The sequence below is a fragment of the Tachypleus tridentatus genome, chromosome 8, assembly GCF_004210375.1.
Source record: "Tachypleus tridentatus isolate NWPU-2018 chromosome 8, ASM421037v1, whole genome shotgun sequence".
Taxonomy (NCBI): Eukaryota; Metazoa; Arthropoda; class Merostomata; order Xiphosura; family Limulidae; genus Tachypleus; species Tachypleus tridentatus.
In genome coordinates this window covers 63,018,942-63,046,884 of record NC_134832.1, presented here as the reverse complement: position 1 = coordinate 63,046,884, position 27,943 = coordinate 63,018,942, and the positions used below count along the sequence as shown (strand labels likewise).

The following is a 27,943-nucleotide window of genomic DNA, read 5'->3' as shown; positions in this document are numbered from 1 at the left end:
TGAAAAAGTACTGCCCACCGAGGAAGGAAAACACATTTCCAGGTGGGATGCTTTGGTAAGGAATGAAGTTTCGAAGTATATTGTAAAGATAGTTCCAAACGGCGAAGGTGTAGAGAAGGTTCATGAGATTCAATGTATATACTTTGAACTGGAGAGGCAGGAAAGCCCCAGTGCAGAGTCGAAGTCCTTGGTGATGAATGGGGTCCAGCATCTTTAAGGCCGAGGGTCTGGCAGAGCCATAGACCATTGATCCATAATCGAGTTTCAATCTAATAAGAGCACGATATACCTTTAACATTGAACAGCGATCTGCCCCCCAACTGGTAGAAGAGAGAACACGGAGGATGTTCAGTGCTCTTGTGCATTTGACCCGAAGCTGCTTTAAGTGTGGTATAAAGGTCAGTTTACGATCAAAGATAAGCCCCAAGAACTTGGTCTCCGGGACCACTGGCAGCAAAACTTCACCGATATGAAGTTCAGGATCAGGGTGAATACCCGTCGGCGGCAAAAGTGCATGCATACAGTTTTGGAGAGAGAGAAATTAAAGCCGTTCGCCAGAGTCCACTTCCGTACACAATTGAGGGCGGTTTGTAGTTGCCACTCAATATATCTCATGTTTGAGAGATCAATAGCGGTAAAGGACTGACTAGGTGCATGAAAGTAAGTGGAAGAACCAGTATTGAAAAGAGAAAGATTGTGATCAGAGAGCATCCGCTCTACAGATCGGCCCCTCCCATCAATAATAGCACTTCCCAGAGGGATGATGTCCATTAAAATCCCTAGGATTAGAAATGGAGATGGCAATTGTTCAACGAGAGCATCAAGATCTGATTGATCATATGTCTTTCCAGGGGACAGGTACAGAGAACAAACAGTGATGGTATGACCCAAGGAAACACGGATGGCTACAGCCTCCAAGGGTGTGTTGAGTGACAAAGACAGGGTGGGCACGTGTTGATCAACCAACAGTGCCACCCCTCCATGTACTCGACCATCACACAACCTGTCATTTCTGTACAGAGAAAACTGCCGAATGGAGACAGTATCAGCAGTTTTGAGAAATGTTTCTTGTAAAGAAAGACAAACAGGATGGTAGGAAGCAATCAGCGTTTTGATATCATCCAGATTAGAACGTAAACCTCGACAGTTCCATTGTATCAAGGTGGCCATTTTAAGAGCGGGTAGGTGAAGTGGCTGGAGAACCCTTCGGTTTACGACCACGTCTTTTTTCTTTACTGTCTTTAGTCGGAGGAGGTCTATCAACCTCCATGGATCCTGCTCTGGGTCGGGTGGGCAGGTTTTTGTTATTGGAAGGGGAATCCAGTGACTGAGGAGGCACTTGAACGAATAATTGTTTTGTCTCTTGTGTGGGGCATTATAAGTTGTAAAGCACTTTTGGAATGTGTAGCTCATGTTACCATACCAAATTACGTAATGCAGGAGCTACTCACGAGCATACTCCCTGAAAATTTATTATCATCATTACTAATCTGTATTTTACCCAATCTAACTTAATCCATTTCTTATTTGTAGATTTTAGTTACTTTTACAGTAAATAAAATAATATACTAAATACAGAATACATGTGTAAAACAAGACAGTACTTACCTGGGTATGTTCTTTTTAAACTGAAAACTTTCAATGAAAAATAACCCAACTTTTTTTATACTAATGGCACTACAAAAATTTTTATCTTATTAAATAATGCATTTAATAACACAGGATAATAACATGTAAAATGCACACACATCGTCTTTCAATACTCAATCTTTCTGATGTTCTAACTATACAATAAGAACTGTTAAAATTCAGCTAAGCTCCCTTATGCTTTTCCCATGACAATCAAGTTTGAACTTGAAACAAACTGGACAATTTGTTTACACAAAAAGGAATGTAATATAGTAGGTCATTTGACAGGTTAAATTGATAGATCCTATTGGTTATAAATAATATAGTATTAAATGTCAGAGAGAACTATTGGCAATTTGTGAAATACAAAAGATAACAAGGTGGGTGTGGCAAGTGGGTCTAATTTTATAATTTATGATCCCATAAACATACAAGATTAAAAGCAATAAAAATCATTCTTTACCTGAGTAATAACTATATTATAATGAGTAAATTACATTAAATTCCATCATTTTTTAACAGGTAATAAATAAATTAAAGAATAGGCACCTGAAGAGAAAATGTCACAATTTTCATACTATGAGAGATTTAGTGTTTGAATATTTTTCTATAACAATAGGAACATAAAAACTTAAAGAATATTAAAATTTGATTTACAATTTATCTATATACTATGATTATAAAGTAGTTTAATTAAATTTTGAATGCAACTCTGTAAATGTACACTTGATCTGCCTGTAGGAACTTGTTTGATTTATTAACAACCTTTTTATATCATTTTTACTTGTATACACTAATAATACAGTAGTTTAATTACATTTTCAAGGTAAGTCTGAAACACATCCTAACACATACTTTCACATACCCATAACAAGAGGGTAAGAAATAATTAATAATGTTTCATCGCAAGTTTATTTTCTCCTCAAAGCCTATCTTTTAACAAACTTTAATGTTTTATATTTATTTTGTACAGAACATTTTTCTTCTATATCCTTTAGATAATCCCCCAAAAGAAAAGATTTATGACTAAAATGATTTTAGTAAAACAAACTACAGTAAAACCTGCCCAAGGCAGAATCGCACAGGACAAAGTAAAATTTCCAGCTCAAGCAGGTTTTCTGGCTTAGACATAGTGAATATGCATTTCCTTAATTATATATAATTTTTGAGCAGAACATTACACTTGCTTGACTCAAAGGAAGAAAGACGTTTGTGAATAAAGTTATTATACTGTTTATGGTATATTTATTAGAATAAGAACAAAAATATATGTAAATACACAAAAACTTAATGAAATTTATTTGAAGAAAGAGTTCAATTTCAACTGTTTTGTTTTTTTCACAGGCTTTCTCATGTGGTTAAAAGAGAACGCCAATTCTACTGCCTTTTCACAGTTAATTTTCCCCCTTCATTTTTGCATACAATTTGATAGCGTCAATGTAACTTAACACTTGCGATGAAGTAGGAATTTCTATTTCTTCACTATCTTTTCCATTTTGTTCATCTTCTGAATCTCTCAAACTGTTACCATCTTGCAATTCCATTATAGATTTTAAATAAATTTCATCAGTTTCTGTTAAAACATTCTTGTCAACATTCACAAAGCTTTTCATGTTCACAGAATCATCTGCATTAATTTTCTCAGAGTTTGGATTTCACTAGAATCATCATAACACACAACTTTGCCACAATCTCCACCATTATTAAGAATAAATCCACAGTTTCCAAAGCACTTTATTATGCATTCATCTTTTACTCCTTTGATTGAATGACTTAAAAAAAATGCAATTGCATCTAACACATCAATTTTTATGTCATTTCAGATGCTCTTACAGTTGTCCATGTTTGCAATAATATGGTGAAGCATCAATACTCGGTATTTCAATTTTATACACTGTATAATTCCATTATCTAGTGGCTGTAAAACTGATGTTGTACATGGAGGCAGAAAGACTAAACAAACATTTAAGTTAAACTTTGAGGTGAAAGGTTGCATTATTTAGGAAAAGTAGAATATTCGTATTTTCTTGTTCCATTCTTTTGTTTAATTTAACCGCAAAATTAATGATGGTAGAAAAAAGAACAGAATATATTTAACCAATACTTACTGTAACAAAATGATAGAGAATTTATTAACATTTAAACAAATTATTAATTAAACAAGAATTTGTTAATATTTAAAGAAATTATTAAATAAGAAATTAAAATTTAATCAAAATTTTTTCTGCCTTACTAAGGTTTTAATCTTACTTGTTAGTAGATGAGGTAGGTGAAAGATAGTTTTCCATCCATGTTATGCAGGTTTCACCATATAGAGGGCCTTTTTTTACAAGAAGAATCTTAAGATAATGCTGCTGAATTTTGATATTTCTGACTTGTACAGGTTTCAGCCTTAGACAGGTTTTACTGTACAAGTTAGGTCACCTTTACATTAAAATGTATTGAATTAGACAAACTAGGAATAGCTTTCTTAATTTCTTACATATTTATCAAACATGTTGAATAATAATTCAGGAAAACCTGTATTACCCTCAGTTTTTTCTTCCAATTTATTTTCTTCTTGTTTGTCTTGAGATCCAGTTGTATTCAGTTTTGTTCCACCTGTTGTGAACATAAAGAAAAAGGCAATAATAAATTACATACTGAGATTGTGTGTTCCTGGATTCAAGTAATTAAGACTCTTTAACTTACTCACTTGATTTATAATACCAAATATAATATACAGTAGTACTACTCCAAATTTAGAAGTCTAGTACAAAAGCCCCTTGACATTTGCATCTTTGCTTTATTACATTTATTTTTTTTCAGCTTTTTCTTATGCCTGTTATAGTGTGTTCATATGTATAATTGTTTAAAACAATTTTACATAAAACTGCATCTCCCAGCATGCATTATTTAGAGCTTCATATATAACATGATATTTATTAAAAGCAGGTCTTCATTTTCATCCAACACTCACCATATGAAGGGCTTCATCAATGATGTAGCATCAGCAGTAACACCAATATGTATGATAAACTGTTATTAACAGATTATATTTTCTTCCTTCAATGTTACTTTCATTAATCTTAACCACACTGGAACTAAAACTACTGTAACTTTTAAAGTACTAATGGGTAAATTCACAGAATCTAATAAGCAAACATCACAAACAATTCTATTGTACACAAGAAAATCAGATTTTTTAGTAAAATATTTTGACTAAAGATCTGTTAGTGAATTTATAAAGACGTTACTGGTAACAACAAAAACACCTTTTTCATTTTGTAATCTTAATGTTTCATTCGCATACCCTCAAAGTCTTAAAGGAATATAATTTTTTTCTTTTGTTACAAAAAACTTTATACTTTACTATCCTAACACTAACTGTATAAAAAAGTTGAAGGTATAAAATAAATATTTTTAAAAATGACTACAGACAGCAAAAGACAAATAACATTTATTCTGAACAACCTCAGGTTTGTACTATTCACTCTTTAAATTGTGTTTAATTAGTGTAACAAATGTAATACATTACATGGCAAGAACTTGGGGTTAAAGTAAACAAAATACTGAGTTACATCATACAATGACACTTCTTTGTGCATTTCTAAAAAAAATATTTAAATTTTTTTCTTATTTAATCAATAAAATTTTCATTAAAATATATAACAAAATTTAGTATTTACTTTAGCCTTAGAGCCTTTTGCACTTGTGTTTGGCTTGGTAAACCTGTATTTTATTCTCAATATGTTGGTTGTCATAAAATAATTCATGGATCTTTCAGATAAGCATTTCAGCAGGATTAAAATATATTTGGCACTAGAATAGAATGTTCCAAAACTACTATAATTTTTCTTGCTTTCTAAATAATTATAAACAGGTTAAAAGTACCATTCCTGCTCTCTGAACAATATCTTTAGCTTAAACATGTTCTCTCGTCATCAAGGATATGCTCTCCGCTTGACAGCCAAAAGAAACCAACTGCCTGATTCATGTGATACAAAACATGATATTTCTATTGATTATAAATATGTCTAATAGCATTGTCAGAGAGAATTACAAGTATTTCTTGAAAGACAGAGGATGGGAGGGGTATGTCTTATAAGTTGAATAAACAAAAAATATATTAATATCTCAGTATATCAAAGAGAAAGTAAAATTTCATATTTTGGCTTGTTAGTATCTACAGTATGTGTTTCTAATTGGTTGAATAATCTAAAGTCTTTATAAGTGTAGATGAAAAAACTATAAACAAGAAGACAGAGTACAATCATGTTGTGTGACTCAGAGGGTGCAAAACAAAGAATTAGTTTACATACTATCTTCTGAAATAAAAAAAATACAATTTTTTAACATAAAATGACTGATAAACTGTTCTTAAGACAAGTTTGTTACCATATATTAATACTAAAATAGCTAAATTAAATTTCAAACATAAATCTGTAAAACAGGCTTATTATGTCTGATGAAAGTTTACATTCAGAATTAGAGTATGTAGTTTCATGGTCATGTAGTAGTTAACATAAGGTTTTGGGAAAACAGGACACCTATTAGTTCATCTTGGCTATTCCATCTTTTCAAATAAATTCTAGAAATTAAAAAAAAATTTTAAAGGCAGCACTTATTCATTTAGTTATCAAGCCTTTCTTAAACTCACTTAAATTTGCTGACTCTACAAATTCTGAAGGCAACCCATTTCAAAAACCAACTTCCCTGTTAGAAAAATGAAACTGTCTTAGCTGAAAATGATTCCTACCCTGCAAAAATTTATATTTGTGTTGCCTAGTTCTACTATTGTCACTGTTAAATATGAAAAAATATCATGAACCAAAACTATTCATTGCCTTTACAATATTATTCACTTCAATCAGTTACAAGGTCAGTCAAACCCATATAGAGTTGGTGAAATGTTGTAATAATTGAAAAACAAATAAGAGGAAAACCAAAACTTAATTAAACAACTGTTGAAGTAACAAAAAACAGTAATAATTAGAAAAACTGGTTAAAAAAAAAGATTAATAAATTAGTTTTTTTACACCAACTGATGTAATCCAGGCTCACAGATAACACACAGTATTAATCAAATTGCCCAGCTCTGTGTTGGAGTTATATATTTAATATTGGAATTTTAATTTTAATAAAAATTCTTGATTCTGTTGTCAAGACAAGGCATTACTATTTTTAAATAAAACTTTTACAGTATGGATTATCAATATACAACTCTTGTTTTTATGGAAGTGTTTATGGTTAAGTAAAAACTATTAAATTCTTTTACATATTTAGTTTTTTTTAATGAAATTGAAACTACTGTTGCGTACGATGAATAAGGAACTAATAATTTCTATATGCAGCTGAAATATAAGATGTATAAAATTAATATTAATAAAACTGGTTTATTTAGGTTTTATGTTTTCACAAGTCAGAGGAATTCATACCCACAAAATTTATTTTGGGCACCGAAACTGTCTTCTTGTCTCCAGATGCAGCATCTGGTTTAACACTACTGCCATCACTACCTTTGGAACCTTTTGATGAGGTGGTGCTAATTACTACAGGATCATCTGAAGGAATTGGCTTACCAAGTTTTGTGTGCAACTTTACAACCTATGAATTCATGAAAAACATTTATAAGAACAGTTCTAACAAGAAATAAATTAAATTTTATTTAAAAACATAGAAGTGAAGGTAAAGGAAAATATGTTGTATCAACCACACTACATTTGTTAAATCCAATGACAAAGCATTTTCCCCATACCAGGGCTTCTCAGGCCAGCTGGGATATGACAGACATATTAATGGTCAATGGTGTAGATATACATCAGTTTTCATGAATAATAACAGTCACAATGTGAATAACAGTAAATAAACAAATAAACTGAAATTATCATTAAGTCACTTAAAATTAAAATAAGAATTAATAATCCAATATTATACTATGTAACACAAATTTTGTTCCTGGATAGTATGTGTTATTTCTTAAGTGATTGTATTGTAAAAGTACAGAAAATGGCCATTATTCCCTTCAAACTTTGCTTTTATGACCTGGATAATGAAATTTAGAAATTAACCTATTTCCTATGTAAAAAAAGGGCACATTAGCACATTTTTATTTACATAAGGTCCGAATAAAAACATATGCATCAATATTTACATGTATTTATACTAAAGTTATACAAAAATGTTTAGAAGTGAGTAATTTTGAGATTTGCGACTGCAATGCAAATCACTTTCACGTATTAGCCCCCAAATATAGTCTTCCATCATGTATTTGTTATATGCTCCCAGGTCACAAAAGCAAAGTTTGAAGAGAAAAATGTGTCTTTTTCCATTTGATTTAGGCATAAGAATTGGGAAATAACACTTTCTGCCCAGGAACAAGAAAAAGTAAAAGTTTTGTTACATATTGTTACTTATTTTATTTACTTCTTTACTTATCACTGCATAGTGCCAAATTCAAAATTCTAAAGATGTTCTTTAATTCTTATTACCATGAATTTCCTAACAAGTTTTTATCACTATAATAATAAAACAACAATAATTACAATAATTTTTGTTAACTAAATGAAAGATTCCTTGTTTTTAATCATTCATTTTTGTCACCTTCTCAAAATGTATGAAAAACACCTGTGAGTAGTGTGTGAATATAATCAACTACAAGCTTAGTCAATATTACAAACTTACAGACAGATACTAGTTTCCCATAAAATTACATAGAATGAGGATTTTGCCATTTTCTTCTTGTAAATAAACAAATTAGTTATTTTATCAGAAAGGTATTTTTCCAAAAAAATGTATGTTGTCATACATTTATCATAAAAGCAGGACCTGCCTTTCATTTGTATACTGAAAATGAGTTACAGTGAATCAATGAATACTGTCATTCTTTAACAGAACTAATTATTTTATTATCGATAACCATATATTACACTGGGCACATAAAAATAGACAACCTGTAATTTATAGCTTGATCACATTCAGTTTAAACAGGTACCATTAAGACACAATGACCTTAACAATTAAGTCTAAACAATATCCAGCACTTGCAAACTCACTTTCTGATGCTTTGTCCCACGAATGTGTGCTGCATAAGTATCTGCTCCAGTACAGGTAACATCACACAGTTCACAACGAAGAGATGTTCCACCCCTGGGATTCTGTACATTATTTCCCTGTTTTGATGATGCTTCTTTTTTCTTGTGTTTTTGTCCTTCTAAATGTTCCCTGTATGTCTGTTAGAAATTACACAAAATTTAAGAGAAAACTTTCCTCTAATAATATTTTAGTGCTTGAGCCTAAAATCAAGTAAAAGGAATTCTTTATTCTTGTGTGTACAGCTGGGTCAAATACACGTTACAACCTTTTATGGAATTGAAATAATTAGATTAAATTTTGAATGTAAGTTCAATGTATGCATCAAAACATTTCATAATTTTTAACAGAATATATTTAAATAGATTCTTAACAAGTGTTAGTTGTTATCTATCTGAATTTTCCTCTTTAAATGGGTTTCAGAATGACCACCAATTACATAACACCAGCTATAGAAACTGACAGGTCAGAATTTAAGAACCTTCACTTTTTTAATTCTGTGATTTATCAGTAAATTTGTTACATCCAACAAAAACTCCTTCCAACTTCTCATGTTAGTAAAATCACTTACTTCCTCATGTCTAAATTGTCAATGGTACATGTTTACAACCAGTGTAAAGGCCATTTTTGAACTGTGTGATTATGACAGTTGTCTATTAATTTATTTTAATAAAACACATCAGTTCTCAAGCAGACTTTGATAAGCAGACCAAAACTGATACTCTACAAAGTAACAAATTTTTTGAACTTATTTATAGGTTAGCTAAAAAGAACTTTTGGGACACACTATTTTACGGGTTGAAATATTTTTTGAACAACCAGCATAATTACATAAAAATAAGATATACAAAAGCAGGCATAAATAGCTTAGAGCAATGGTAAAGTAATAAGTTTCTAGATTTTTTATGTACATCTTTCATTTTTGATATATAGTTTTTAACAAAAGTAAATAAAATGTAATAATTAAAAAATTTATTATGTTTCAAAATGAAACTCAAACGGAAGAAAAAAAAATCTTATCATTCCTTGAAGAAGGAATAAGCAGACATCAGCGATGTAATGTGACCTGAGTTTACTCTGGAATATCACTTAGTGATTTACTTCTTGTCACAAGAGTTATACAGAGTTCTAACAGCACTAGAACAATAAAACGAAGTGAAAAATGTGGAAACTTAATAGCTCTTAACATAAGTTATTGTAATTGTTACTTCAATCTGTATTCATTCTAGTAAACAAAAACAAAAGCATTTTTGATTTTATTTCATTTTGTTAAACTTTTGCTACATTTAGTGTTAAGGTAAACAAAATAAGATATAAAATTCTAATGAAAACATTATTTGATCTTCACTTAGGAGGTTATAAAGGCTATGCAAATGAAATATGAAAAGGTATTTTTATTTTTAACAAAAATACCACCTTGCATGCAGACTAATCAGTGTCCGAGTCAGACTGACTCAGTAAATTCACATAAAAATCTTTAGTAAAAATTATAATTTTTTTTTGTGTACAATATTTTTTAACATTTACTATGAACTTGTAAAATTTTATGAAGATGCTCACAGCATATTTTGAATTAGACACTGCTGTGTAGTTTTATAAAAACAAGGTGGTGCAAAATACTAACATCATTCACACAGGGCTATACACAAAACAACTTATTATTAAGTATTTCCTCAACTGCATTTAATAAGTTATATATTCTTTTGATTAATAAAAAAAACTTTTCCCTCAAACAGGTCAAAAGAGCTTAGCATCGTTTATCCAACTGTCACATTCATTCAACACGACCACTATGGAATAATTATCATTCTAGGTTTCATTCTTTTGACAGTCTCTTCAGGATTTCAAGCTCCACACACTATATGACACTGTAGGTATTTTATTTCTGTATTTGAACAAAAATAAACAACAGATTAAACTAATTCGTTTCTGCTCAAGTATGCAGCAAGGCAATTGAGCTTAACCTTCTTAATGCCATTGGAACCTATGTATATCAATTCCACAAATAAAGATTGAGATCACAAACTAATGAATCAAACTGTATAAAACTTGAAAAGTTTTCTAAATAATACTGTGTAAAAAAAATCATACAATTAGAATTGAAATTTGTGGAAATGTGAGCTTTTAAATGTGAAAGTTTGTTAGGAAACACTACTTTTATATAAAAAAAACAAACATTTTCAGTTACACAGCTGCTTTTTATACCATTAGCCCAAAGCCTTACAATTATATCAGAAACAGTTAAATGAACATACACCATACACAATTTGCTTGTGATTAATAATCACACATACACACAAATTAAAATATAAAAAATAAAAAAATCAATTTTCATTTGCTGTCAATGAACAAAATGTTTCATTTTATATAACCAAACAGTTTTAACTCATTTACGTTCACTTCAGTGTATCTGTTTGTCCTCTGAAATAAATACATAGCATTCTAAAAAGTGTATAAACACTATATAATGGTCAATGTTCATACATTATTGCACATTCCTTAAAATCACCATATTCATTAAATGTGAATATACTAACCAGAATTACTGATGGAGGCAAATATTTCTGTATTTAACAGACAGACATAAAATAACACAAATACAAAATATAGAAAGTAATGAAATATCACAGGCTTCTAAATAGTTGGGAACAATTACTAAACAAACTTGTTTATAATATAATAAATAATAATAATAATAAATTTATTTTTGTTCAATCTTCAATTGTAACATTTATTAGTGTACTTGTTTAAGGAGAAAAAATGCTGTTAGAAATGAATGAAAAGATATTTACATCATTTTGAAACTTCTCATTTCCATTTTACAACAGATTTTAGCTGGAGAGCATATTTATTTTAAAGAGTTAGAGACACACCTATATGTAAAGACCCTGGTGAGATACAGAACACACATAAGCTCAAACAGAAACATGCAGTTTAGTTTTTACTGCCTTTAGAAGATTAAAATTACACAACTTTCTTTGTGAATCTATATAGCTTACTAGCTGATGTATCCGTGCAATGCAAATGGAAGACACATGGGTTTTGAGGGGAGAGATAGGTAACACATGAGGAGCAGATCTGAATGCCATTCCCTAAGGTTATGTGCTAGATTTGCCAATTATAAGCAGATACACACAAACACTTTTATCAAATAACAATTTAGTGGTAGAAACAAATGTAAGTGCTAGTACTCATCATGAATAAAACAAACCAATATACAGTTTAGAGGCATGCAGGCACTAAAAACTTTAAAAAGGTTTTAAATTTCACTTATAAAATTTAAGAGATAGTTGGTCATTATTCAAGAAAATTAACTGATGAAATTATAACTAGGTTAATGGAATTAAAAAGAAATGAAACACTACATATAAAGCCATGAACCTCAAAAACATATTCATATCTAATTGAGTTTATACAGTAGTGCTTGTAAAAACTGGGAGTAGAAGATTTAGGCAGAATTTAAAGGATTAAATATTTTGAAAGTTAACCATTTAACACTACAGGACCAACAAAGTACCTTCAAGAAATTTTGCAGAATATTTGTAAAAATTAAATGGCTTTTGTACACAAAATGTCAGATTTTACAATAAGTATTTTAAAGATTTGCTACTGAATTTTTTGTTTTTGGACTATACAACAAGAAATATAATTTTGATTTTAAAATAAAAATATTTTTCTCAATTGAAAATTGTGAAATTCATTTGTATAATTTCTGTAACCTCCTACTTAAATTCCACATGCTTTTTTTAAAGAAAAAAGCATATTTTATGTTATTTTCTCTATCCTAACTCTATGGGATTTGTTGGCTTGACCAACCTCATAACTCCATAAAAATTCAGAAATAAATCTAAATTATGCTTTTTCTTTCTAGAATGACAGCAAATTGTAATAGGAAACAATACCTGTTTATTTGAAACATCTTAAATCTCATAAAAGCATAAATTTACTTATATTTTTGTTTTACTGACTTTTATACTGCATCTAACTAATAATACTGACATTAGTTGTAAATGTGAGTTGACCTGACCTTTTAAGTATTGGTAATTTGAGCTTCTAATTTATTAAAAACTGTAGACATTGCATTTTATGCCAGGCGAAATACAATCAGAGTAAAATCAGAAGACACCAAATAAATCAATACTTACCCATTTTTTAAACAAATATTTACTTTTGAATTAATAAATTAAATAATGTATAATACTAAAAAATTGAATTAAAAACTCTAACATTTATGAAAATAAATTCATAATATATTTTATTAAAATTTTGAATCTAAAACTACAAAATATAATGATGTGCTCTGACTCCTACCTGTATGGAAAAGGTTAAACAGTTATAACCACTACATATACATCAGAATTTTAAGTGTGTAAAATTCTTATCAAGTGCTAAGTTTACACTAAGTACATCAACAAACAAATAAACAAAATCTAACCTGTGGTCCAGCACAACTAATCTTACACACTTCACAATAATGTAACTGTTCTGGTTTTGGTGGAAGTTTTGGTTTTTGAAACCTCACTGGTCCTCTTTTAAAACCTGACCAAGTGTTAACGTGGGTCTTCTGAGTTTGCACAATGGAAGTAGTATTTTGCTGGTTAGTAATGTTGTTAGAAGCAACAGCTGCACTAGACTGGGTTGACTGTTGTTGTTGATGTCCATATACTGAAGCTGAGGAAAAAAATTATTTTACTTGAATAGTTAACAGATTTTTAACAAATTATTTTTATATGAATTACCAAAACTTTACAGTGAGTTATTTTTCATTTTTCAAAATGATTATTTACAAAAACAGTGAATGATCTTTTAAAACATTAAGTAATTTATGATCTTAAGAAATCCCAAAATAAAAAATTTAAAAGGCTTCACATAAAACAGGCAGTTAAAAGTAGGCTTATCTCATGGTCTTTAGAGTAACTAATAAAAACATAGCAATACTTTTATTTGAGTAGTTTCCTGTACTTCCTGTATTATAAGTGGAATAAGTGGAAGGTGAAGCTCCAACAGTGCTTCCTGTGTAAGAATAAGATGAAACAGCTCCAGTCTGGAGGTTTTGGTTTTTTTGCACTTGACGTTGGGATGCATATGCTGTATTTGTGGAATATGAAGGTTTTCCTGTAGCTTAAAAAACAACAAAAGAGTGAGAAATATTTATCTAAAAGGTATATATATTTACCTACATGAGTAACACATCTGATACATCTAAAAAATACTGGTAAAAGTTCTCAGGTATATTTTAATTTTCTCAATAATTACATTTGTTGAAGTATCAACTACTGTTTATTTTTTTACAAAGAAGTCGTAGCTTTGTAGTAGCACTTTAATTTATGACAATGAAACAATAAGTTTCATAATACAAGTGTTTATTAATTCTGTTTTTCAACTACAGGCTGTGTGACTAATTATATTCAATGGAAATTAGCATGAAAACATTTCACATGTCACATCCAATCAAACTCTGAATTAAAGTCTAACTTTTGGTTTTTCTTACTTATTTCTTTAACTTTCCAGTAAAATGTTTCAGAAACTTATGACTCCTAATAATAAATAGCTGTATATTCAAACAGTTTAACATGTTTTATTTCATTATTATTCTAATGAACCTTAATTATATGACAAGGTCAAAGAGTGCACATTATGATGAATGTTTACAGAGTTTACGTTCACAATTTAATTAAACAGTAGTTAGGAATGTACTTCTGAAAAACAAATATTAAAATTTGAATTATAAAATAAGTGTTAACTTCTTCATTCAAAACTAAGTATTTAATTTCTAATCACCGCTTCACCAAATGACTTAACACATCTTTGTCCCAAATTGTCCATTTTAGATTTTTCTCCCCTATACAAAATTCTACATTTCTGATAATGTTCACACATACTCTACATATCTCCATACTCAAATGACAATTCACAGACCTCAATCCTCTTGCTTCAGTGTGATATTTATACAATAACACAAAACTTTTTGATGTCATGCCTCTTGTAGCAAATCCTATCTTTCAAAAACGGACAATAATTCTCTCGCATATTTTAATATTCTGTTCATAACCAATAAAAAGAGAGGATTTTAATTTACTGATATAAGACTATCGTCATTCAGATGACAGAGTATAACCTAAAGATATATTGCTGCTATTGCCAAGAATACACTGACCAGGTACAGTACTCATCAATTCAACAGTTTACAAAAATATTTTCCATGACATACGTACACATTTTACATAAAACATACCACTGTTATGATTTTGTTTTTGTCAAACTAGAGCTTACGAGTTTTGAAAAGTATACAAAAAAATATTTTAACCCATTCACTACACGACATTAATTTTTTTTTCTGTACACTGCAGCTGCACACACACATGAATTCTTTATTTTAAAACTTCTACACAAGATGTTGTCAACTGACATTCCACTATGTGCTGTCATACAATAAATCAATTATTTTTTCCTTACACATGTCAGTTCCTCTCAAGATTCCAGAAAAGCCTGTACAACAATATATCACAGCAAGCACTGCTGACGATAAAAATCAAGATTATTTTATGGATTGATTAGAAAGTATCAACTGTACAAACCATGGTGAATAGATGAACCTTCCAATAATTTGTACATCATTTTCAATTCTAAATACTCTGGTAAAGGCATGTACTTTAAAAGTATTTTGTCAGCAAAGTAATACCACTCCTTTAACTCTGACTACAGGGCTAGGCACATTGCACCTATTATGTAACCATCAAAGTTACCATGATATTAGTTACATATTTTTACACTGTTTCTGTATCTTCACAAAATTCTGCAGACTATCAGTATTATATGGCTTCTGTACACAAAATATAAGGTTCTTTACTTACATGTTTTAATTAACAATTTGCCACCGAATTTTTGTTTCAGAATGTTGACTATGAAACATACAAACTAATTTGATATTAATATGTAAAATATTTTTCTTCATCTGAAAATTGTCAAATTTGATTTGTATAATCTCTATAACCTCAAAAATAAACATCAAATGTTTTGTTTAGAAAACTTTAAATTTTTCTCTATCCTAACTTTAGAGGGGAGTTTCAATTTGATCGATCTTGTAATTATCACGAACAATTAGGAAATAAATCTAAGTTTTCCTTTTTCTTTCTAGAATGACTGTAAATTGTAACAGTAAACCACAACTGTTTATTATATATAGCTTAATTCTTGCAATAGTAACATCTATTTACGAACACACAAATTTTTTGTTACTGTGTCTAACTAATACAGAAAAAGGTTACGTAAACTAAAGTCTGCATTACAACATAAAATAAAATTATTTCAAAGAATCTACTTTCTGAAGAAACATTCAGTTTTCTGACACCTCAATACTCACTCATGCTACTGTTTCCAGCAACAAAATATTAAACAAGTTAGTTTATACTCACCCACTACTGACTGTACAACACTGTTTCCAGCATGAGGATATTTAGTGACAGTTGTTTTACTCTTGACTCCTGCTAACTGAGCAGCAGTACTACTGCTGTATCCATAAACAATATTTGAAGTTATACCTAGAAAAAAAGTAAAGATCCAGGGAAGTTTTATAATTACCCATACTTCCCTTTTTGCTGGTTTAGCAGATACAGGACACCTTAGAAATATCACACTGCAATTCTTGCTCATAAAATCTTTAACTTTTCATTACATTTCATATTATTTGTTTAAAAAAAGTGTTTTGATGTACATACACTAAAGCATCCTAATGTCTGAATCTATTGTACAATTTCTATAACAAAATTTAAAATTTGTTTTATTTCATATTAAAATTCCATAGATGCACACTTCTTAATATTATATAATTACTCACTAAACACTGGATAAGAAAATAAACATTGTTTTAACACTTAACCCAACATTTACAAGTTTCATATTATGTGTAAACATTTTATAGTTCATAATTTTTGCAATAAAAAATAAAATTTCAAAAATATCGCTGGCAATGAGCATTCACTCTCATTTTGTTTTTTTATTATAATGGTACAGAGGAACATCCAGAAATAAGATAAACAACATATTTCTTATAGCCATATCCCACTAGTTGAAATTAACTGAAAACTTACAATACTTCTGTCATTCTCAATTAAAGGTCAAAATATTACTTGAAAGTTTTGGAAAGTTTCCATACTTAGAACCACAAATAAAATTCAGTCATGAGGTTTCTACTAAGGTTTCCCGAAATCAGCATCAGCCAATTTTTTTCTGTATATTCATCAATTATGAAAAGCTATGACGATTCAATACAGCCTTTAGATAAATTTAATGCTGTCTTTAAAATGTGATCTTCTGTCTAATAAGAATGATCTTTTCCAAGCTTACAGATACTATATAATTTTGCATATTGGAGGCTCAGTCAATTTTTGTGGATTCTGAGATATAGCTTCTTGAGTGATTTGGAAAATCAGCAAGCCCCTGTTATCCATTCAAAATAAGAAGAAAAAAAAGGAAATAGTTGTCCTAAAGGTTTTTCTAACAAGGAATGCAAAATAGTAATAAAAGAAGGTACAGTAGCAAAATGAATAGCAATGGTCAGAGTCTTCAAGGTGTGGTCATTTACCAATGAGCTGAGTTTTTACAGTTTTATTTCTTTGAGATTTTTGGGAATCCATAATAAAAGAAATATTCAGTGCTCACTGACCCCACCCATCATGGAGTCTTACAATGGGATGTACTGCAGCAACACCAGGACTTTGCAACCACATTTCCAAAACACTAGCATCAAATAAAATGACAAGAATAATTGTGGAGAATGCCCAACACTGATACTTAACTGACCCTAGCCCAAAAGGACCAGCTGACTGATGCTGAGGGGGCATACCAAGGCTACTGGCCTATAGGAATTGAAGGCCAATGTGGTGTGTTATTGTGCTCCAGACATCAATCAACCACCAGGATCCTCTCCTCCCTTTCACAGGTTTTCACACATGGCAACCACATGTTCAGATCCCAGAGGAGGTAAACAAAGTACAGAACCTTCTCACCACTCACAAGAATCAACCTCGAGAGGAGGAATCAAGAAGCAGGGAACAAAGTAAAAATAAAGACAACAGAAAATATTCAAATGTTACTATACATTTACTAAGTTGAGGTTACTTAATACAAAATTACTTGAAAACAAATAAATGGGTAAATTCTGGTTAAAGTGTCTCTTTTGATCAGAGAAATGTATTTTAACAACCTCTGAACTTTTATTATGCCATTAACTAACAAACTCACCTGACTGATATGCTGCTGTAGCAGTGTCAGTTGTAGAATATCCAACTTGAGCTGCCTGTGGATAATATGCCTGAACCTTTTCATAAGCACTCTGAAATAAGAAGACATCATCTGAATTTATGACATTTTCATTATTTAAGAAAGTACAGTTATGTAATTGGAGAACAAATATAAATTTTGGCAGAGTACTCTTAACAAATTTCATGGAATTAATAACAAAAAAATTATACTAGTATGGCACATTTTCCAAATATATATACACCTTCTGTGAAATGTTTTAATGCACTTTCCAATCTAATGTTATAAGGTGTTATCATAGAGATTTTCTAAAAGGCAATATTAAAATAAACATGACCTTCACATCAAGATCTCACATTAAATAAGAGGGAAATATACCAACAACAGATATATATTTGTAAAAAACTCATTAAAACTGAAATACAATTATTATTCACAAAACATCCCAAGAAACTTATGTTTCTTTAGTGTAGTACTCAAAAAAGAAGTATCGCAACATGAGACCTTATGCAGTTCTTACCTGTTGACGAGATGCAAATGGATAGGTTGTAGTGGTCTGACCTGTAGAAGGTTGGTAAGTCTCATACCCAGCTTGGATTGTACGAGATGCTGCTGCTACAGCCACTGCGGCTGCTGCTCCTGCATAAGGTTGAGCAGCTGCAGCTGCTGGATGTTGCACAGTATATCCTGCTGCAGGTGTTGCAGTCTGATTAGTCTGGTAAGTTGCTGGTTGGGCCGTTCTGAGGAGGAAAACAAACTTGAGGATAAGCTAAATGGTTAACAAAAAATATCACATCCAAAATAATATAATTAATCAATTTAATCATGTGATACTAAAAACAGAAAATTGAGACTTACAACATTTTTTAAATATAAACCAAACATTATCTATATTAAGCAGCCACAAGTGTCAACATAAAAATCAAGAAAATATTCCTCACTGTTTTGAAACTGTTTTAAGATGTATTAAATTGAAATGTTTAAAGTTCTGATTCTTTAAGAAATATGAGAATTAAAGGTGAAATAAATTACAAAAATATATGTGGCAAATATTATATTTCATACATAGATTTTCAGTAGGCTTTTCATAAGATTTCTCATAATTAGTTAATTAGTATAAGTTTAGAGAATTGAGAAAAAAACTAAAACTGTCTTTAAAGTAAATAGAATACTGAAATAAATAGGCATCATTCTCATTTTGAAAATGTAACTTGATAACTTCAAGGGCCTATCTTGAGACCTTTCAGTTTATTATCTGTCAATGATATAGACTACTGTATAAGTACAAAACTTCTAAACTTGCCAATGATATTGAACTGAAAAGTATAATTGGTTCTTTGTAAAATATTTTAACAGAGAAATTGTACAGCCTTAGTAAGTAGGTTAATAAGTACGTGGAACAATGTCACATCCACCACAAACAATGAGCCCCAGTAGCCACAATGGGTACCATCTTAGGAATATCGTCACTACTGTGTGATGAAGTAGAATAAAAAACTAGCTGGGTAGCCTTCCTTAATAATAAATGAAACCAGTGAAACCAATAAAAATATTAAGCTTTTGTAAACTACTGCAAATCTCATGCAATTGAAGAAATCTAATATACATCTATTCCAGACAATGCATTGGAAAATAATAAAAAGTGCAAGTGCAGTCAAGGGAAGTTACTGTACATGGAGGTTGTGCTGATATGATCATGCCCCCAGTGCAGTTCACATTAAACATGTGAACTTAGGTGGAGGTTACCTCAAAACTAGTAATTTAAATCTCTAGCAGATGCACGAAAAAATATGGTGCTTTGCAAAAGTATTCACCCTTCTGTGAAGTTTCCATATTTTGTTGTCATCTTAACTTGCAATTATGAAACTTTCAAACAGAACTTTATATTCAGAATCTACACAATATACTCAAAACGGAAAAAGTTGAAAAAATGCTGATATTGTGCAAATAAGTTACATTTTCAAAGGAAATTAAAATATTATCAACTGTATCAATATTCATTCCCTTTGCTATGGCAACTCAATCAGTTCAGGTGCAAAAGATTAGAATGAAAGGTCTTTAGTATAATGGTCTGTTGATACATAAAGTGGTTTAACTTCAGAGTAAATGCATCTGTTCAAGCTACAACTCACACAGTGTTATAATAAACCAACCATGAAGACCAAGGAGCTTTCCAAACAAGTCACAGATAAAGTGATAAAGAAGAACATATCAAGAGAAGGTTACAAGAAAATTTCAAATTCACTGCTTTTCCCTTTGCTTTGAGTACAGTGGAGTCCCTTATTAAAAAATGGAATGTGTTTGATACTATCCAGTCACTATCCAGATTAGACTGCCCTTCCAAACTAAGCAGCAAGGCAAGCAGAAAAGTAGTTAAGGATATCACCGTGAAGCCAACAGTGACTTTGAAAGATTTTCAAGGTTCCACATCTGAGATGAAAGTCAATGTTCATCCATCAACAACATCCTGGTTCCTACACAAAGCTGAGCTGCATGAGCAAGTAGCAAGAAAAAAGCATGTAAACGACACCTCAAACATGTGACTGAATGTTTTATGGTCAGACAAGACAAAAACTAAATTTTTTAATTAAAATTCAATGCTTTACTCAGTCCACACCATCCCAATTAAGTATGGTGGTTGCAGTATCATGTTATAGGGATGATTCTCATTAGCAGGGACTGAGAAACTTGTCAAGACTAATGGGAAGATGAACTGTGCAAAATACAAACAAACCCTAGAGAGAACTTGCTTGTATCAGCCAAGAAAATAACAGTCCAAAATTCATATTCCTGTATGATAATGACTTAAAACACAAGGCCAAATGCACACTACAGTAATTTCAAAGGAAAAGTCCTTGAGTGGCCTAGTCAAAGTTCTGACTTAAATCTATTCGGAAATTTATGGCAAAACTTACAGATTGCAGTCCAATAACAATTACCAAGTAACTTGTCAGAAAATGGTGCAATTTTGTAAGAAAGAATGAGGAAACAATACCCCACTGTGCAAAGATTGTAGAGACCTATCCAGAAAGACTCACAGCAGTAATTGCTGCCAAAGGTGCTTCCACCAAATATTGACTTGGGGCAGAATACTTATGCCATAGACAAATTTGAATTTATATTTTTCTTTGGAGGTTTTGCTGAAATTCAGCTTCCTTCACAAATAACTGTGCCACGTTTGATCATTAGAGTTCTGAATAACAAGTTCTTTACAAAAATGAATTTGTATTCCACCAAAATGTGACATTATTGATGGTGGGAGAGGTAAATAGCTTTGCAAGGCAATATAGTTGTTCTGTGTGGAAGGGGGGAGTTGTCGAAGCATTTGGCAGAAAGTATTTGACAATAAAGTATGAAGCAAAATAAACAGGATATCTAAGCACGTCCACAAAACTTTTCACAGATGGAAGTTTGGATGCTAAGTCATGAAATCATCATAACCCTGTAAGATAGATATATCCCTGATCTGAGTCTATGTGGCTGATTAAAGTCTATCTCTACCAGTATATACACATTTGTGATGACAAGAAACCCACCTAAAGTAAAAATGTATCTCAGGGTGGCTGATATGGATATTAACACTTTTACTAATAAAGCAGAGAACAATGTTTCAACCTTCTTAGGTCATTTTCAGGTTATTCTCTGCTTTATTAGTAAAAGTATATGCACAATTGCTTGAATGCTCTCTATTAAGTTCATAATATTAGCCTTGCTGAAATATATGTGATCCTTTAGCTAAGGTTCAATCACCTGATGTGTACAGAAAAAAATATTTTCCATTTAGATGTGGCAACATCTTATTCCATCAAGAGTAATATGCTGATTTGCAAACACATCCTTTATGGTTTATACTGAAATAACAGTTATATCTCAAATGTTAAGGACATACAACATATGACTTATGATCAACTCTACCAACACAGGTCACATGTCAAAGGCTATGTTATCACATTTGTTGATTTGAATTAAAAAGTTCATTGAACAACTATCTTACGACTATGTCAACAAGTTTGGTATCACCTTTCAGATTATAATAAAGTGGTTCTTACTGGAGTACTGTTTTTTTTTAAAACCCCACTCTTATTAAAATATATTAAAAACTAATGGAAAATTGTGTTGAATACCAACTAATGTTGGTATGAAGCAAAAGTCAAAGAATCAGAGAAAACCACCATACTTTATAGATGTTATAAAAGTTGTTGTTTTTTTGTTTTTTTTACAAATCATAACTTATTAACAGAAATAATTTTGGCCACACCACATTCTAATGCTGGGGAAGAGATGGTTCCCTTGCCTCATAAGAAAGTAGACATCACTACATCCATATCATGGACTTAACAAAAAACTCTCAGTCACTCTTAATACTAAATTAGCTAAATTTGGATCATACTATAAATTTGAGCCAACTTTGAAAGTTCTAAGAAATTCAAAATCAATCAGTAAAATGGACTTAAAAACAAAGATATGAAAAGTAAGAACTAGTAACAGAAGAACCAAAAGTTAAAATAAATTACAATTTTCTAATACACTGTCATACCTCAAGCGAAATAGTAATTTATTTCAAGATATTTATTATAAAAATGACTTTCCACAGATCTCTCCCTTGGGCTGTCTTTTTCTGTGTAGTGAAATTACTATGCTTAAATTATAAATTGTACTTCCACTTGATTTGAATTTGTTATTATATAACTTAAGGTATTTCATGCTACTTGCTCTCTCAAAACACAACAATTGGAGAAGCATGCTTCCAGGTCCCCCCCCCCATATCTTCTCACCATTGCCATCCATGGTTAAGAGTTTTATTAAACTGTAAATAGCAAAAAAACAAAAAAAAAAACTCATCATTAAACTCTACAGTTAAAAAAAGATTAAATTTACAATGAAATTTCAATTAATTACTGAACAATCAATGATAAATACTTAATAATCATATCAGTAAGCTGACATTTCACTCCACACAAGCTTATAATCGAAACAATACAAGTAAAACCTTTATTTTTATCAGGCAATTTGAAACACTGCATTATTGTGACAAAGCAAGATAAAATGTATACCTAATAAGATTCTTTCATGTAAAATGTATGTGCACAAGTTTTGAATTATATTGATAAATGAAAACTGTTAACAACCACATGTTAAAAAAGCAAGTAAGAAGTTACATATTTACTTATTAAATACAGGAGAGATTTTGTATTCTTGCTACTTTTAAAATGTATTATCCATAATTGAGAGATACATACCCATTAAGAACTCTACCCAATTTACTGGATAATGTACAAGAGGTGGAGTTCTAGCTACTTTTAAAATGTAATATCCATGATTGAGAGATACATACTCATTATAAACTCCACCTCTTTTACATTATTTTACAGAATAATTAACACATTATAGCTTCTAGTTCAGGATATTAGACTTCATTCAGTGTATCTGAATTTGAAAAGTGAAAGACAAACTTTTTTAATAACTTATTCATGAAATGAATTATAATGAGTGGCTATACTATTAGTAAAACTTGATTAGTAAAGTTATTAGCATTATATGGAATGTACTTGCATTACATTCCTCGATAAATACCAACTGTATGAATCTAATGTATTATGTTACTTCTATACGTAAATGCCCATTCTCAAACATAATATTGTTAACTAAGCCTTGTCGGTACGTCAAATCATCACCCTCTAACAGGGTCTCTACCTTTCACTGTACAAAAACATCACAACCAAAGAAAAGAGAGACAATAATTCCCATAAACACAAGAGGATAAAAGTCAGTAAGGCATGACGAACTGGTGGGAAATGGTTCCTCAAAAGATGGATATGATTGTAATATAAAAATTTGACATTTAGTCAGAGAAACACCCCTGTAAAAGTTTTGAAGTTGTTCAATTACATAGGTCCTTTGAAGTTTATTGTTAAAAACTAGCTGCAGAACATCTGTTTCAATACCTGAAGAAATCTAAAAAGTTTAGAAACAGAATTCCAAGCAATGTGACATATGCAATACATAGCCAGACCAAGGGGTTTTTATGTCTAAGTTACTTTCATCTATAAACTAAAGTAAAATACACTGAGAAAGAGAGAGTGAGAATGTGGTTTGTTTGTTTTTCTCATTTCTGGTGTGCATTACAAATTTAAATTGTTGACATGAACCACTTTAACAAGTAGGTCAAGTTAGTAATTTTCAATTTTCATTCAGTTTTATAAGGTAGTTGAATTCAGTTTAATACTGATATTAATTGTATCATATCTCTGTAGGCTTGAGTTGTATTATTTGATCCTTATTACAAATAATTTATTTCACATTACACTGATTTTATTTACAAATGACATCATCACTGTTCACATTGATCACTTTCATTATTGTATATTACATAGCATATAATTATTGTACTTGCTACAAGTTCTTGGCTTTAGCCATTCTCTAAGCTATCAAGCAGACCATTACCAAACCAACACACAGTTTACAGTTCCAATTCATTGTTTTTATTTTTGATTCGCTATTGGTAAGAATTGTGCAGATATGGATATAAACAATTACATATACCAGCTTTTAAATTATCAAATAAGAACCACAAAGTTTATCATACAGCTTAGTTACTTCAAAGAATTATCCATTAATAGTTTTAAAGTTTTATGTGTTTCTGCATGAAAGAAAACACACCACAACAATGAAAAGCATGAAGATAAGCTGCTGATCAACCATGTTATTGACCTGAACTTACCAAGCACTCACCAACCATCAATGTGGTTTTGGAGTCAACATTCACCAATTGTTCATAAAGGAATGTTTAGATTTTTTTTTTTGTAACTGATTTACAACAAGTAGAAAAACAGCAAGAACATAACAAGTTACAGTATTACAGAATTTTTCATTTATTGTTTGATGTATAAAATTTTAGCATTTTAATGATGGAAGATTTATATATTTGCAACTGTGACTGCAATGATGCATGCTCTATGGCCAAATACTAAGATTCTTTGCAAAGCCATAGTTAAGACATGCAACACATATATACATCCTGAACCTTGACATCTCTCAGGACAATATTTGATGAAGTCAATGCCTCTACATGCTCCTTATGATTAAATATTCTAAAACAATCAAACAAGTGTAATAATATATAAATTAATATGCTTGTCTTACAGACATCAAATGAGCTGAGTCAAACAGTAACTTTGAAATATATTAGTTATTAGTAGTGTATATCAGTATTTGAACTTCAATGTTGCAGGTATTCTACTAATTCTTACAAAGCCTAAAGATGTTGCTTAACATTCAGATATTTATAGCATAATGTTTAAAACTGCAAACAAAAATACAATGCTAGTAAAAGTAGCAGCAATACAAAGTCAAGAACAGTATTAACGTCCAAACACTATCACGTAACGCTGTGGTAGCCAGACTGACATCAACAATGGCACAGCAATTTGTATTAAGAAAGCGTTAGGCCTAGTTTTCCAAGTTTACATGAAAGATAACGGCTAGGCGACAATAAACAGTGTTTATGTAGTTTCTCATTTCTGTACACCACCGAAAACTTTTGAAAATGCATTAGTTTTCATTTTTCCGAACAGTAAATAGCATAATATAAAAAGGCGAGCGCTTATAATAACCAGTAGTACAGTAAATATACCGAAGCAATAAATATTACTAAGAGTCTATAACTTTATATTAGTACTACAACAGTACAACTACGAGGCCTACTATTAGTATTACTGTATTTATTATGTATACCACCTAAGTAAAAAAAAAACAAACACCGGTAGTTAAACAATTTATTTAAACGTCTAACATATTTCCTAAAAATAAGGATTCAATTAATTTCAAAGTCACTTGTTTATTTACGTACCAATTAGGCAAGATTTGGGGCAATGTATTAATTATAATATGCTTACCCATACTGAACACCACCGGCAGTAAAACTATAATAATTGTTAGTCGCCATTTTCCTGAAAGACATTTATGAAATCACGTGATTCTACTACATGCCCGGATATAGCTTTATAAATGACTCATCGCAAGAATGTTGCAGAAAATTTATAATTAATATTAACAACGAAATTAATTATCTTAATAACTATATTCATTAATGAGATTTTGTGAACAGTAGGTTTTTTCACAGCTATTTAGATTCCTACACCATTTCTTTTTCAAGGACAAAATAATTAGGAAACTGTAAACGAACTTGGGAAGTATTTTATGTATTGTCAGATGTTATGAAAACGTACATGATTCGCTTGTTGGAATAAATATTTCGCTTAGATTTAATTATAATTTATTATAATTTCTATTAAAAAATTAAATACCATAAAGAAATATGATAACTTCAAGTCACGTTTCTCTTTTTAAAAAATAACCTTTTTTAAATATCCTGTACCAACAACACCTTCCATGTTTTAGCCTATAAACTTTCGTAACACACTTAAAAACTTACACTAACATCTTTCTATAACCACAGATTATTTACTTGGTCTTTCAGTAAAATATGAAAAATTTGATGATGATGGTATAAGTTATTCCAAAACATTTAAGGCCCGCCATGACCAGGTAGGTTAAGGCGTTCGACTCGTAATCTGAGGGTCGCGGGTTCGAATCCCGGTCGTACCAAACATGCTCGCCCTTTCAGCAGTGGAGGCGTTATAATGTTACAGTCAATCTCACTATTCGTTGGTAAAAGGGTAGCCCAAGAGATGGCCGTGGGTGTTGATGACAAGATGCCTTCCCTCTAGTCTTACACTGCTCAATTAGGGACAGATAGCCCTTGAGTAACTTTGTGCGAAATTCAAAAACAAACAAATAATTTAAAAAACATTCGAACTTCTAAATGAAATGTTTTAACTATCTTCATTATTAAACTTCAACATATTTTATTTTGCTATGGGAACGATTAATAGTAAAGTGGGTAGGGCACACATCATGAGAAGAGCAGCATTAATTTGTTTGTGTATACAGTAACTATGTTTTCTCGTTGTTTCATTTTGTTTCTAGTTTCCTTTATATATTTAATTATTCAAATGACACCTCCCCAGTCGTACAGGGGTATGTCTGCGAACATACTACGCTAGAAATCAGGTTTCGATACCCGTGGTGGGCAAAGCACATATAGCTCTTTGTGTAGCTTTGTGCAGACATACAACTGTATCACTGGGGAGCAAATTTGGTCAGAAAGGAGATCAAGAGTTCCGAAGTGCCCCAGTGCAAAAATACACAAACTTTGATTGTGCTTTACTTTGTGAATCAAGATCGTTTCCTTTATATTCAACTAGTGGAGTCCCCTTTTATTGGACGAGTGAACTAAAAAGTTGTTTGTAAAAAATGAAAGGAAATTGTGTTTCTATTTATCATCTTAACACAATGAACATTAAACGTGCAGTAAAAATACATAAAGGTATCAAAACAAGAACAAAAACATACTGTTTTCGAGAACTTTATCAATATGAAATTAGATAGGGTCAATCCCACTCATGATCCTTCTCTTGGCATCTTGTATCACTGTGCTAAGTTGTGCTGATTTGGTAGTTGTTTTTTTCCCCGAAATTAGATGGAAGGACTTCCTCGACATGATATTCTTCGTATCATCCTGTATTATTGTGTTAAATTTGGTTCTTACACATTTCTCAATCAATAAGGAACAGAAAGACACATATTGATGTTTACTAATACAGAAAATGGAGAGTCCTGCTCCCGCCCTCTTCATGACCTTCTTCAAGTCATCCTGTATTACTGTTTCAAGTTTCATGACCTTATTCATGTCATCCTATATTATTGTTTCAAGTTTGGTGCTGATTGATCAAGAAATTTGGAAACGTGTAAGGAACAGGTAGCTTAAAGGTGCAAACAAACAGACACAAACTTAACTTTGTATATTGCATGGTATTGAAAAACAAACAAAAAAGAATCAACTTGGGTAACCAGAACCACTCAGAAAAAGACCCAGAGAAAGTTGTATGTTTTCATGATAGGCAAAATGTGTCGTCTTGTA

At 30.9% G+C, this 27,943-nt stretch overlaps 1 pseudogene across 1 annotated transcript in view; it reads right to left on the bottom strand.

Moving 5' to 3' along the window:
* The window catches only part of LOC143222521 (zinc finger RNA-binding protein-like), a 72,096-nt pseudogene extending 46,094 nt beyond the window's left edge, over positions 1-26,002 (bottom strand). Inside the window, exons 1-9 of the transcript XR_013012287.1 lie at positions 25,857-26,002; positions 18,482-18,701; positions 17,944-18,034; positions 16,116-16,241; positions 13,639-13,821; positions 13,136-13,371; positions 8,664-8,840; positions 7,047-7,215; positions 4,159-4,230 (exon numbers count right to left, since the gene is read on the bottom strand). The product of XR_013012287.1 is annotated as a zinc finger RNA-binding protein-like (transcript). The remainder of the gene's footprint in view (positions 1-4,158; positions 4,231-7,046; positions 7,216-8,663; positions 8,841-13,135; positions 13,372-13,638; positions 13,822-16,115; positions 16,242-17,943; positions 18,035-18,481; positions 18,702-25,856) is intronic.
* Positions 26,003-27,943: the final 1,941 nt, after the last annotated feature.